Genomic DNA, 12,761 nt, shown 5'->3' on the forward strand with positions numbered 1-12,761 from the left:
ACATCTGACATGTGGGAGGCTTTCAAGTGTCAGTTGAAAGGAATTCAGGACCGGCATGTTCCTGTGAGGAAGAAGGATAAATACGGCAATTTTTGGGAACCTTGGATAACGAGAGATATTGTCGGCCTCGTCAAAAAGGAAAAGGAGGCATTTGTCACGGCTAAAAGGCTGGGAACAGACGAAGCCTGCATGGAATATAAGGAAATTAGGAAGGAACTTAAGCAAGGAGTCAGGAGGGCTAGAAGGGGACACGAAAAGTCATTGGCAAATAGGGTTAAGGAAAATCCCAAGGCTTTTTACACGTACATAAAAAGCAAGAGGGTAGCCAGGGAAAGGGTTGGCCCACTGAAGGATAGGCAAGGGAATCTATGTGTGGAGCCAGAGGAAATGGGTGTGGTACTGAATGAATACTTTGCATCAGTATTCACCAAAGAAATGAAATTGGTAGATGTTGAGTCTGGAGAAGGGTGTGTAGATAGCCTGGGTCACATTGAGATCCAAAAAGACGAGGTGTTGGGTGTCTTAAAAAATATTAAGGTAGATAAGTCCCCAGGGCCTGATGGGATCTACCCCAGAATACTGAAGGAGGCTGGAGAGGAAATTGCTGAGGCCTTGACAGAAATCTTTGGATCCTCACTGTCTTCAGCGGATGTCCCGGAGGACTGGAGAATAGCCAATGTTGTTCCTCTGTTTAAGAGGGGTAGGAAGGATAATCCAGGGAACTACAGGCCGGTGAGCCTTACTTCAGTGGTAGGGAAATTACTGGAGAGAATTCTTCGAGACAGGATCTACTCCCATTTAGAAGCAAATGGACGTATTAGTGAGAGGCAGCATGGTTTTGTGAAGGGGAGGTCGTGTCTCACTAACTTGATAGAGCTTTTCGAGGAGGTCACTAAGATGATTGATGCAGGTAGGGCTGTGGATGTTGTCTATATGGTCTTCAGTAAGGCCTTTGACAAGGTCCCTCATGGTAGACTAGTACAAAAGGTGAAGTCACATGGTATCAGGGGTGAGCTGGCAAGGTGGATACAAACTGGCTAGGTCATAGATAGATTTATGAAAGGAATCCATCTATGACCTATGGATTTATGAAAGGAAAATCATGCTTGAAAAATCGACTAGAATTCTTTGAAGATGTAACTGGTAGAGTTGACCAGGAGAACTGGTAGATGTGGTTTATTCAGACTTTCAGAAGGCCTTCGACAAGCAGATTAATGTGTAAAGTTAAAGCGCATGGGATTACAGGCAGTTGTCTTCAGATGAATAAAAAGCTGATTAGCAGACAGAAAGCAAAAGGTTGGAATAAATGGGTCTCTTTCTGATTGGCAGACAGTGACTAGGGGGTACCACAGGGATCTGTGCTAGCACCCCAACTGTTCACATTATATATTAATGGTTTAGACAAGGGAATTAAATGCATTGGGCGGGAGTCTCCGCGAATCGGCGGGGTGGGCCACTCCGGCACTGAAGAGTGGCGTAAACCACTCCGGCATCGGGCCGCCACAAAGGTGCGGAATCCTCCACACCTTCAGGGGCTAGGCCAGCGCCGGAGTGTTTGGCGCCTCGCCAACCGGCGCTGAAGGGCCTCTGCCGGCCGGCGCGAGTCAGCGCATGCGCAGGGGGGGTTCTTCTCTGCACCGGCCATGGCGGAGGTTAACAGCAGCCGGGTGCGGAGGGAAAGAGTGCCCCCATGGCACAGGCCCGCCCACGGATCGGTGGGCCCTGGCCATTGTTTCCAGATGATTCAATGTTGGGCGAGAGGGTGAGCTGTGAGGAGGATGCAGAAATGCTTCAGCAGGATTTGGACAGGCTGAGTGAGTGGGCACATGCATGGCTGATGCAGTATAATGTGGATGAATGTGAGGTTAGTTGCTTTAGTAGCAAAAATAGGAAGGCAGATTATTATTTGAATGGGTGTAAATTGAAAGAGGTGGATACTTTGCGAGACTTTGGTATCCTCGTGCATCAGTCACTGAAAGTAAGCACGCAGGAACAGCAGGCAGTAAAGAAGGCAAATGGTAAGTTGGCCTTCATAGCGAGAGGATTTAAGTATAGGAATAGGGATGTTTTATTGCATTTGTATAGGGCATTGGTGAAGACACACCTGGAATATTGTGGGCAGCTTTGGTTTCCTTATCTCAGGAAGGATGTTCTTGCTACGGAGGGAGAGCAGAGGAGGTTTACCAGGCTGACTCCTGGGATGGTGGAACTATCATATGAAGAGAGTCTAAATCGGTTAGAATTATATTCATTGGAGTTTAGAAGAGTGAGAAGGGATCTCATAGAAATTTACAAAATTCTAACAGGATTAGACAGTGTGGATTCAGAAAGAATGTTTCTAATGGTGGGGGAGTCCAGGACTAGGGGTCATAATTTAGGGATAAGGGGCAAACCTTTTAGGACTGAGGTGAGGAGAAATTTCTTCACCCAGAGAGTGATGAATCTTTGGAATTTGCTACCAAAGAAAATAGCTGAGGCCAAACCTTGCGTAATTTCAAGAAGGAATTAGATATAGCTCTCGGGACTAAAGGGATCAAGGGATATGGGGGAAGGTGGGGTCAGGTTCCTGAACTTGATGATCAGCCATGATCATAATGAATGGCAGAGCAGGCTCGAAAGGCCAACTCATATAATCATAGAATCCTAGAATTTACAGTGCAGAAGGGGGTCATTCGGCCCATCGAGTCTGCACCGGCTCTTGGAAAGAGCATCCCACTTAAGCCCACACCTCCACCCTATCCCCGTAAACCAGTAACCCCACCTAACCTAAGGGCAATTTAGCAAGGCCAATCCACCTAACCTGCACATCTTTGGGCTGTGGGAGGAAACCGGAGCACCCGGAGGAAACCTACGCAGACACGGGAAAAACATGCAGACTCCGCACAGACTGTGGCCCAAGCCGGAATCAAACCTTGAACCCTGGAGCTGTGAAGCAACTGTGCTAACCACTGTGCTACCGTGCTGCCCTGAATGGCCTCCGCCTGCTTCTATTTTTGATGTTTCTATGTTTAATTTGTGCAAGCCAAAGAGGCACTACTCAAGTCAGACGTCCTGACACATTTTGATCCAAATTTTTCCCTGAAACTGACATGTGACACATCACCTTATGGGTTGGGGCAGCGGTTTCCCACATAATGCCCAAGCTGAAAAAAGCCAATAGCCTTCGTATCCAGGACCTTGAATAAGGCCGAAAGCAATTACGAGCAGATAGAGAAAGAAGACCTAGGAATAATTTTTGGCATAAAATGGTTCTAGCAATTCCTCAATGCAAGGAAATTGACTTTATTAATGGACCATTGTCCACTAACAACATTTCTTGGACCTCATACCGAGATTCATCAATGGCAGCGAGCAGGATGCAGAAATGGGCATTGCTCTTGTCAGCACACATACACAATCAAGTATCATCTGTCAAGCCTTCATGGGAATGCAGATGGACTTTCCCAACTACCCTCACCAAATAGCTCATTGATAAGCAAGATCATGTGGAAACATTTTCTACTTCGAGCAAGTAGGTAACATTCCTGTAACCGCTGGACAAGTTAAGAAATACCAGAAATGATCCAGTACTGCCAGAGGTCATGGACATGGTGCATCGCATAAAGACCTCAGCAGCAAATCCTGAGTTAAAGCCATATTTGATTATGCCGGACTGTTTGAAGGGTCAAAGCTCACTGAAAAGAGCCTGAAGTTTCCATCATGAAGACAATGTCAGCGGAGAAAACAATTGCGAGATTGTGTAAAATCTTCAGCAGATTTGGTTACTCTGAATAACTCGTGAGCAGTTAATTTCGCAGGAGATCAAATAATAATAATCTTTTATTGTCACAAGTATGAAGTTACTGTGAAAAGCTTTGAGTCGCCACATTATGGCGCCTGTTCGGGTAAGTTGGTACGGGAATTGAACCCACGCTGCTGGCCTTGTTCTGCATTACAAACAAGCTGTCTAGCCCACTGAGCTAAACCAGCCCTTATACTACTTGAAGGAGAATGGAATTCCACACACCTGATCTGCTCCTTATCACCCTGTCACAAATGGGCTGGCAAGACATTTTGTACAGCCGATGAAACAATCGTTGAAGACGAGGGGAGGTGGTGGCATAGTGGTATTGTCACTGGACTAGTAAGTAAGAGATCAAGAGTAATGCTCTGGGGACCCAGATTCAAATACCACCACTGCAGATGGTGAAATTTGAATTCAATAAAAATCTGGAATCTAATGATGACTGTGAAACCAATTGTTGTAAAAACCCACCTGCTTCACTAAATTCCTTTCGGGAAGGAAATCTGACATCCTGACCTGGTCTGTGACTCCAGATCCACAGCAACGTGGTTGACTCTTAACTGCCCCCTCAAGGGCAACTACGGATGGGTAATAAATCCTGGCTCAGCCTGCAAAGCCAAGTCCCATGAATGAATAAAAACAATTAGAGAACAAGGGGCGGGATTCTCCGCAAACTGGCGCGATGTCCGCTACCTGGCGCCAAAAATGGCGCGGATCACTCCGGCGCGGGCCTCCCCAAAGGTGCGGAAGTCTCCGCACCTTTAGGGGCCAAGCCCTCACCTTGAGGGGCTAGGCCCCCGCCGGAGTGGTTTCTGCTCCGCCGGCTGGCGGGAAAGGCCTTTGGCGCCACGCCAGCCGGCGCCGAAAGGACTTCGCCGGGCGACGCATGCGCGGGAGCATCAGCGGCTGCTGACGTCATCCCCGCGCATGCGCAGGGGAGGGGGTCTCTTCCGCCTCCGCCATAGTGAAAACCATGGCGAAGGCGGAAGAAAAAGAGTGCCATCACGGCACAGGCCAGTCTGCGAATCGGTGGGCCCCGATTGCGGGTCAGGCCATCGTGGGGGCACTCCCCGGGGCCAGATCGCCCCGCGCCCCCCCCCCAGGACCCTGGTGCCCGCCCACGCCACCTTGTCCCGCCGTTCACAAGATGGTTTAATCCACGCCGGCTGGAGAGGGTTGACAGCGGCGGGACTTCGGCCCATTGCGGGCCGGAGAATCGCCGGGTGTAGGCCCGCCAACCAGCGCGATTCCCGCCGACCGGCGCTGCGCGATTCCCGCCGCCGCCGAATCTCTGATGGCGGAGAATTCGGAACACGGCAGGGGCGGGATTCACGCCAGCCTCCGACGATTCTCCGACCCAGTGTGGAGTCGGAGAATCACGCCCAAGGTTTATTGTCTAAATCTTGAGTCAATTCGTGCCCATGTGCAGGAATACTGCACACTTAACAATCCATGTTTCACTGGCGTTGCTAATGGGTTGAGATAAACTAGACACATTTGATTTGCTAAAACCACGCAAAACAACATAAAAGGAACAGGATCAAGTTATATGGCGGGAGAGCAAAGCGGAACATCCTGCTTCCGCCAGGGTCTAGAATTTCTAGCAAGGAACGATGCCACAAGTGAAAAGTGGATTACTGCCACCATTTTAGCACAGACGGAACTGGTTTCCTACACTTTACAAACCTGTGACGATATTTGGAGGAGACATGCGGATCAACTTTTGGCGGCAAGAACCACTCTGTCGGAGACAGAACTGAAAGAGAGTTCCAGCCAAGCTGTGCCAAGAGATGACCGAGACCTCCCGAGAAACTGACACTAATTGAACTAATTGTAGAAAGCAGCACCTCAGTTGACAACCGGACAGCGAGTCAACCTCGGAACACTATGTTGACTCTGGTTAAGGTGTCCAGGGATGATGTCCAAACCCAGCCAAAAACAATGGAGGTTTCAGCTAACACTAAAAGGCAGACAATTGAGGTCCGCTGAAAATTCCAATGAGGACAACGTCTTCTGAAGTGTCTGACATATTAATCGTTGTTGCTAATTGAATGTTACGGTTGTACGTTTTGTTGTGTTTTGTGTTGTGTATTCATTGTATTTCTAGTGTTTCCTCATTAGCAACCTTGCTGTGGAGAGGGGCACTTTAAGAGGCCGATCATCCAGGATGAGGTGTTTCAATTATTGGAAAGACTGGAGAAGCTGTTCATTCTCATTACAGCAGAGAAGAAATTTAATGGAGTTGTTCAGAAATCATAAATTGTCTTGATAGAGTTAAATAGGAGAAATTGTTTGCAGTGGTCAAAGTACCTTTAACCTGAAGGCACGGATTTAAGGTGATTGGCAAAAGAACTACATATGACATGTGGAGACATTTCCTTTTACACATTGGGTTGTCGTGATCTGAAATGTACTCCCTGACAGGACGGTACAAGCAAATTCAATGTTAGTATTCAGAAGAGAATTAGATCAACACTCGGAGAGAGAAAGTTACAGAGCTATCGGTAAATAACACGGAGCGATATACGCCTTCCAATGAGGCCAATTTCATTGGAAGGTGTATATAGGTGAGGTGGAGTATCTAAATGTTGGGTGTGAGTCCTGAGTGCTAGGAATGTCGCTGGGATAAGAGTGCAGGGCACTGAGCTACCAAAGAGGTTAGAAGTATGCTGGGTGTGAGATGTCATGTGAAGATACATTCATTGTGCTTGATCAGACCAGGGTTGTTAAACTGCTGCCAGATCCTCAGCACCAGACCCCATGCATTGAGCTCAAAAACAAAATCCAAATACGCAATGCCTCCAAAGTGTTCGGTTTGCATTGACCTTCCCAGCCACCCATTCCCTCGTCTTTCAGATGGTGTCCATTAAGCTCTCTGAGCCCTCCCCTAGAAACATGATGCATCTCCTCCCATCTTGTTACACTGCGGATTGTGTTGGACTACACTCAGAAATCCCGGTAATAAGGAGGCAGTGTGCATTTTGCTTGCTACCTGCCTCAACAGGAACAGGCATGGGCAGATTACAAATGGCGACCCTTGTGCCAGAAGGTGGGAGCCAATAAATTTTCAGTTGCCTGCTCCTTGTCACAAGCCCTTTATGGTGCATTTTCTTCTAATTTGGAATAATATAAAGAAATTTGAACCATGAGTTCTCATCATTCTACCTAAAGAATATGCAGGGAACTGGACATTTGATAGATTGATGTTGATAAAGGGCACAGATACTGCACAGGCCAAAGTGAAATATCTTTGCTGTAGAGACATAATTCAATGGTTTTCCACCTATCTTAAAGGTTAGCTTAAAAGTCATATGACAACCCTCATAAGAAGCTTCAACACCACATTAACAACACCTTGAAGTTTTGGCCTGGATTTATTTGATTCAGTAATTTCTATTTCATTCATCCCGTGACATTGTTTTAATGATAGAGACATCTCCTTTAAGGATACAGTCGGCTTACCCTTTCTTTACATGACCTGATTCCATGGTATTATGGTGCACAATTTTGATTTCAATAATCGGCATGACATAGGGTGGAATAATTCCTCTTTTCAAAAGCCAGAACTTCAGGGGGGTGGTAATCACAGTCAGATTGCCACTGTTCTGCTTTTTACTTAACTTATCCCACTCACCCCACAACTCATGCCCAAGCCTCTGACTAAGCCTGGTGAGAAATGTGCAGAGAACCAGGTTCTTGAGGCCTCCTAGTGCAGGGGAGCAACGTTGAGCAAAGAAAATCCATATCCCATTTTTATGGCACTAGTGACCCTAAAGCAGCTAGATTTAGTGGTCACAGCCACTTTAAAAAGTCAGGGAGAAGGTAACTGTGTAAGGCTAGTAGGTGAGGGGTGAGGGTGGTTGGTGGGAGGGGAGGGTTGGTTATCATTAAGGGTGTAGGATGGGTCGGGATGGTAGGAAGAGTTGGGAGGATTTGACAATCATTGGAGAGGTTAGGGAAGAGTCAGAGCGGTGTGGGATAATCGGGGGGAGGGTAGTCGGGCATAGTTGGAGGGATGGGAGGGTAGTCGGGGGCTTAGGATTGTTGCGGCATCACGAGGGTAATCAGGGGATGTGGGAGTAGTAAGGTATAGCTGGGGGGTGGGGTATAGTCAGGGAAATAAGGGCATGGGGTATAGTTGAGGAGGTGAGAGGTGAAGTGGGGGATGGGGAAATCAAGAGGTGCAGGTTAGTCCGGGGGTCAGCAGAGCAGTCGGGGTGGGGGTAGTTGGGAGGTCAAGGGTGGAGTTGGGGGCAGGGGGAGTAGTCAGGAGGTTTGGAATTCCAGGGAGTCAGGTGGGTAATCATGACGTGAGATGCTGATCGGGGGTGAGGGGTTAGTTAGGGGTATCAGGAGGGTAGTTGGGAAGGTAGTCGTGAGTACAGGATTCTCAGGGAATCAGGAGGGTAACCACGGGGTGGGGGTTAATCAGAGGATTGGAAGCATAGCCAGTGATTGAGGGATAGTTTGGAGGTCATCGGGGAGGTCAAGACTAGTTGGGGGATCCGGCAAGTGGTCGGAAGGATAGTTGAGGTGTCCAGTGGGTCAGTTGTCAGGGTCATGAAGGTAGTCGGGTGAAGGGGCAGTCGGGAGTCTGAGGACAGGTCAGGTGTTTGTAGCATCGCTATCCAGGAGTTAGAAATAGCTTTAATCCTTGTTTTCTTCACAGAATCATAGAAACATTACAGCACAGAAGGAGGTCATTCAGCCCATCTTGTCAATGCTAGCCCAAGGACACCCAGGTGCCCTTTCTAATCCCACATTCCTGTACCCGGTCCATAGCCCTGTAGCTTAAAGAATTTAAGGTGCAGATTCAGGCCCTCATGTCCCCTCTATACCTTCTGCCATTTATATAGAGAACCCAGTGGAGTGGTGTAATGACAACAATCTCTATCTCAATGTCAGCAAAACTAAAGAACTGGTCATTGACTTCAGGAAGCGAAGTTTTGTACACATCGCTGTCTGCATCAACGGGGCCGAGATGGAGTTGGTTGACAGCTTCAAATTCCTAGGTGTATACATCACCAAAAATCTGTCCTGGTCCACCCATGCCTGGTATGGCAACTGCTCGGCCCAAGACCACAAGAAACTACGGAGTGTCGAGAACACAGCCCAGTCCATCACACAAACCCGCCTCCCATCCATTGACTCTGTCTACATCTCCCGCTGCATTGGGAAAGCGGGCAGCATAATCAAATACCCCTCCCACCCAGCTTATTCACTCTTCCAACTTCTTCTATCGGGCAGAGGGTACAAAAGTCTGAGAACACGCACTAACAAAGTCAAAAAACAGCTTCTTCACCACTGTTACCAGACTCCTAAACGACCCTCTGATGGACTGCCCTGATCTCATCACACATGTTCTCTACTGAGTAGTACTACACTCCTGTATGCTTCACCCAATGCCTATGTCTATGTATTTCATAGAAAAATCATAGAATTTACAGTGCTGAAGGAGACCATTCAGCCCATCGAGTCTGCACCGGCCCTTGGAAAGAGCACCCTACCTCCACCCATACCTCCACCCTAACCCCATGCCTCCACCCTATCCCTGTAACCCCACCTCACCTTTTTTGAACACTAAGGGCAATTTAGCAAAGCCAATCCACCTAACCTGCACATCTTTAGACTGTGGGAGGGAACCGGAGCACCCGGAGGAAACCCACACAGACACGGGGAGAACGTGCAGACTCGGCACAGACAGTGACCCAAGTGGGAATCGAACCTAGGATCCCGAAGCTGTGAAGCAACAGTGCTAACCACTGTGCTACCGTGCTGCCCCAATTACATTGTGTATTTCATGTTTGACCTATGTATTTTCTTTTCATGTACAGAATGATCTGTCTGAACTGTACACAGAACAATACTTTTCATTGTCGCTCGGTACACGTGACAATGAACAAATCCAATTAATTAGAATTCTCCATCAAGGGAAACACTACTCTGCTAAGAGAGACAGAAACATTGGAAGTGTCTGATTTGCATCTGAGAATCAGATGACTCCCATTGCAGGGTAATTGCCTTTCAGAAGTCTAAACTTCCCAGGCAATTCGCACGCAGTTCTTGCATGAGGACGTCCGAGTATGTGGGTGGTGGCGTGCCCAGCACATCGTCCACGATATCACTGGGTATAAACCTCCCCACCGCCCCAGGCAACAGAAATTCTTAGCCTTTTTCTACATGCAATGCACAGAGGCAATATTTTCCTCTGTTTCTGTGTTACAAATGATAGTGGTTAATGGTAGTGAAAAGGTCAAAAGAATGGAAAGTAAACAGAAGACTCAATATTTCAAAAACAATGCTATCTTTGCAGTTTAAGCATTTGCACCTTATGGTTTATCAATATAATCCCATTTGTGAAATAAATATTTATGTAAACATGAAATGAAACTAAAGCATTGCTATAGCTTTAACTGAAGGCATGTCATGTCAGAAGATTAACAGCTCCACCCTCTTACCTTATACAGAAGCCACATGGTTCTGCCTATTTGTAGCAATCATTCAGAAAATGGCCAGCTGAACTGCCAGGGGATAAAGTGAGCGTTGATGTTGGTCAGCTTTTATTTTGGAAATACTGGGAACTTCGAACCTGAGAAATGGGAGCACTTTCTGACGTATGGCACAGAACTTCCAGCTTCTTCCCATTGTAGGAGCACAATGAAGTCTACAGCCAATATCCAACCCTGCCAAGCAAAACCTGTCGCTTCTGACATCGAGGAACTTGAGAGTGGGAGTGAGAGTAGTCAGAATGAAAGCAATGGGCAAAGGAAGAGGAAGATGCATTCAACTGGAATGAACAAACAACGGCAAGCAGCAAATGCAAGAGAGCGGGACAGAACCCACAGTGTAAACACGGCGTTCACAGCTCTCAGGACTCTCATCCCCACCGAACCAGCAGACCGCAAACTATCGAAGATAGAGACTCTGCGCTTGGCCTCCAGCTACATTTCCCATCTGGCAAATGTCCTTCTCCTGGGAGAGGACTGTCTGGACGGGCAGCCCTGTTTAAAATATCGAGCTGTCATGCAGGGCAGCAATCACGATGTAAATACTGCAGCACCCAGACCTATATGCACCTTCTGCCTTAGTAATCAGAGGAAAACGGTGAGATTTCTGAACACGTTATTAACATATTTTGCAACTTTTAAACAAGCCTGTGAACTTAAGTCTTTGGAATCACTTTCAAGTAATATTAGCACTGAAAATATTTAGAAAATTGAAGTTGACGCCACACTTTTATGATAGCTGCAATCTTTAAAACAAATCAAAGTTTTCACCAAAGTTGAAGAATTGACAGAATTTCTGCTAACAGAAATGCAAATTTCTTAAAGAAATTAAGTGTAAAAATGTGTTTCGTGGAACTTACTTTGCATAATTGTTCCATACATATATATTTTCAGCTTAGAGAAGGGGAAAAACACCTTACTGTTTGACGTTTATGAGGACATCTGACTGGATGAGATGCACAACTCCTACTGCACTGACTGAATAATTGCAAAGCCAATTTGCTGCAATGATATGTTTACAGAATGTATTATTTATTGAAACAGAGAACTTTAATATTCTGATTTGTCCATAAAAGGATGTATATTTACACTTTCTGTTTACAATGTGAATTTTCAAATTAGGATGTTCTGTCAATGAAACCTAACACTGAGGGCAAAGCTGCACCTGGCATTTATTTTTAGGGACAGAAATGTTAAACCTCAGCATCTTCAACCTAAAGCACAGTTGTGGTGCTCAGACCAGTATCACATGATGTAACCTGAGCTGGCACACACAGTGTCCCCTGTCAGTGCAGTCTTCACAACACATCAACACCAGGTTGCAGCAGCCAATGCCAGACCACGTCCTTTAGTGCTAAAATAACAGAGGAAATATCTGTCTGCAATGAACGTGTTGCTGACCTCACTGTAGATTAAAATAAATCTGAATGTATTTTAAAGGAAGATTGTTTGCTACAAACTTAAATTGTACAGTGACAGTAAATTTACACCTTTTTTCAAGCTGCAGCTTCTTTTACGATATAAAATGAGACTGAACCATTGTGCACTATGCGTGATTAAACTAGTTTGAGGTACTTCAGGGAATTAATGATTCACTAACAGCTTCCTTCCAACTGTGTATATACCATATCATTGCGGTATAACTACTTGATGGTTTTATTTTGATTAAACGCTATTATTAAATCAGTTGGGGACTGTATGGGAGTGGGGGGGTGGTGGTGGTGCTGGGGGGCTGAGGGGTACAAAGTCAGGTATGCCCATTTTATATGCTGCGCCCAAAGTGTTAGACTGCTCACTTTGACTGCACTGCAGAATGGTGCAAAACAAACAGCTGATTTCAGCAGCTGAATGATGTATCCACCATGTTGGTGGGAACGATGGAAGGACAGCAATTGTACATAGCAGCATTCCACCTGAAATGTAACTAATTTTATCACGTACTTCCTTAAAAAAAAACCATGATCTGTAGTTTTGCAATCAGACTTTCATCCCTTTAAGGTAGGAATCATTTTTCAAGTTAAGTGTTTTGTGGTACAGTATTCCAACTGTACTGTTGTCACCTTGGTTAAATGTACACTTTAGAATCAACCAATTTATCAAAATGTTCTTCAATACTAACGTGAGGGATGGGAGTCCAAAGTGTACCAGCTCACCTCCCTTCAACATTGCACTGTTGAGAGCAATACACAAATATTGGCCCTCTGTAATGACCTGTCGATGGATGGAGCTGCACTGGCCATCACTCACTCTAACTTATCTCACTCTGAACTTGAAGCATTTCTCCCTCTCAGGTCCAACCCCATCATCATCATTAAACCTGCTGAAAAGTGTAGCATTGTTTTTGTTTGATGAACCAATCAGTGCCGTGAGGAAGCTGAATGGCAACTCTGACACTTTCCCCTACCTCCTCTGGAATATGGAACCACCACTGAACATCTTCATCATTTCCATAGCTGACACTGACCTTACCT

The 12,761-nt window shown here is 46.2% G+C and overlaps 1 long non-coding RNA gene across 1 annotated transcript in view; it reads right to left on the reverse strand.

Annotated features, from left to right (window-relative positions):
* The window catches only part of LOC140388141 (uncharacterized), a 122,873-nt gene extending 112,211 nt beyond the window's left edge, over positions 1-10,662 (reverse strand). The window contains exon 1 of the long non-coding RNA XR_011934108.1: positions 10,243-10,662. This is a non-coding gene — a long non-coding RNA (uncharacterized lncRNA). The remainder of the gene's footprint in view (positions 1-10,242) is intronic.
* Positions 10,663-12,761: the final 2,099 nt, after the last annotated feature.

This window comes from Scyliorhinus torazame, chromosome 2 (assembly GCF_047496885.1).
Source record: "Scyliorhinus torazame isolate Kashiwa2021f chromosome 2, sScyTor2.1, whole genome shotgun sequence".
In the NCBI taxonomy this organism is placed as follows: Eukaryota; Metazoa; Chordata; class Chondrichthyes; order Carcharhiniformes; family Scyliorhinidae; genus Scyliorhinus; species Scyliorhinus torazame.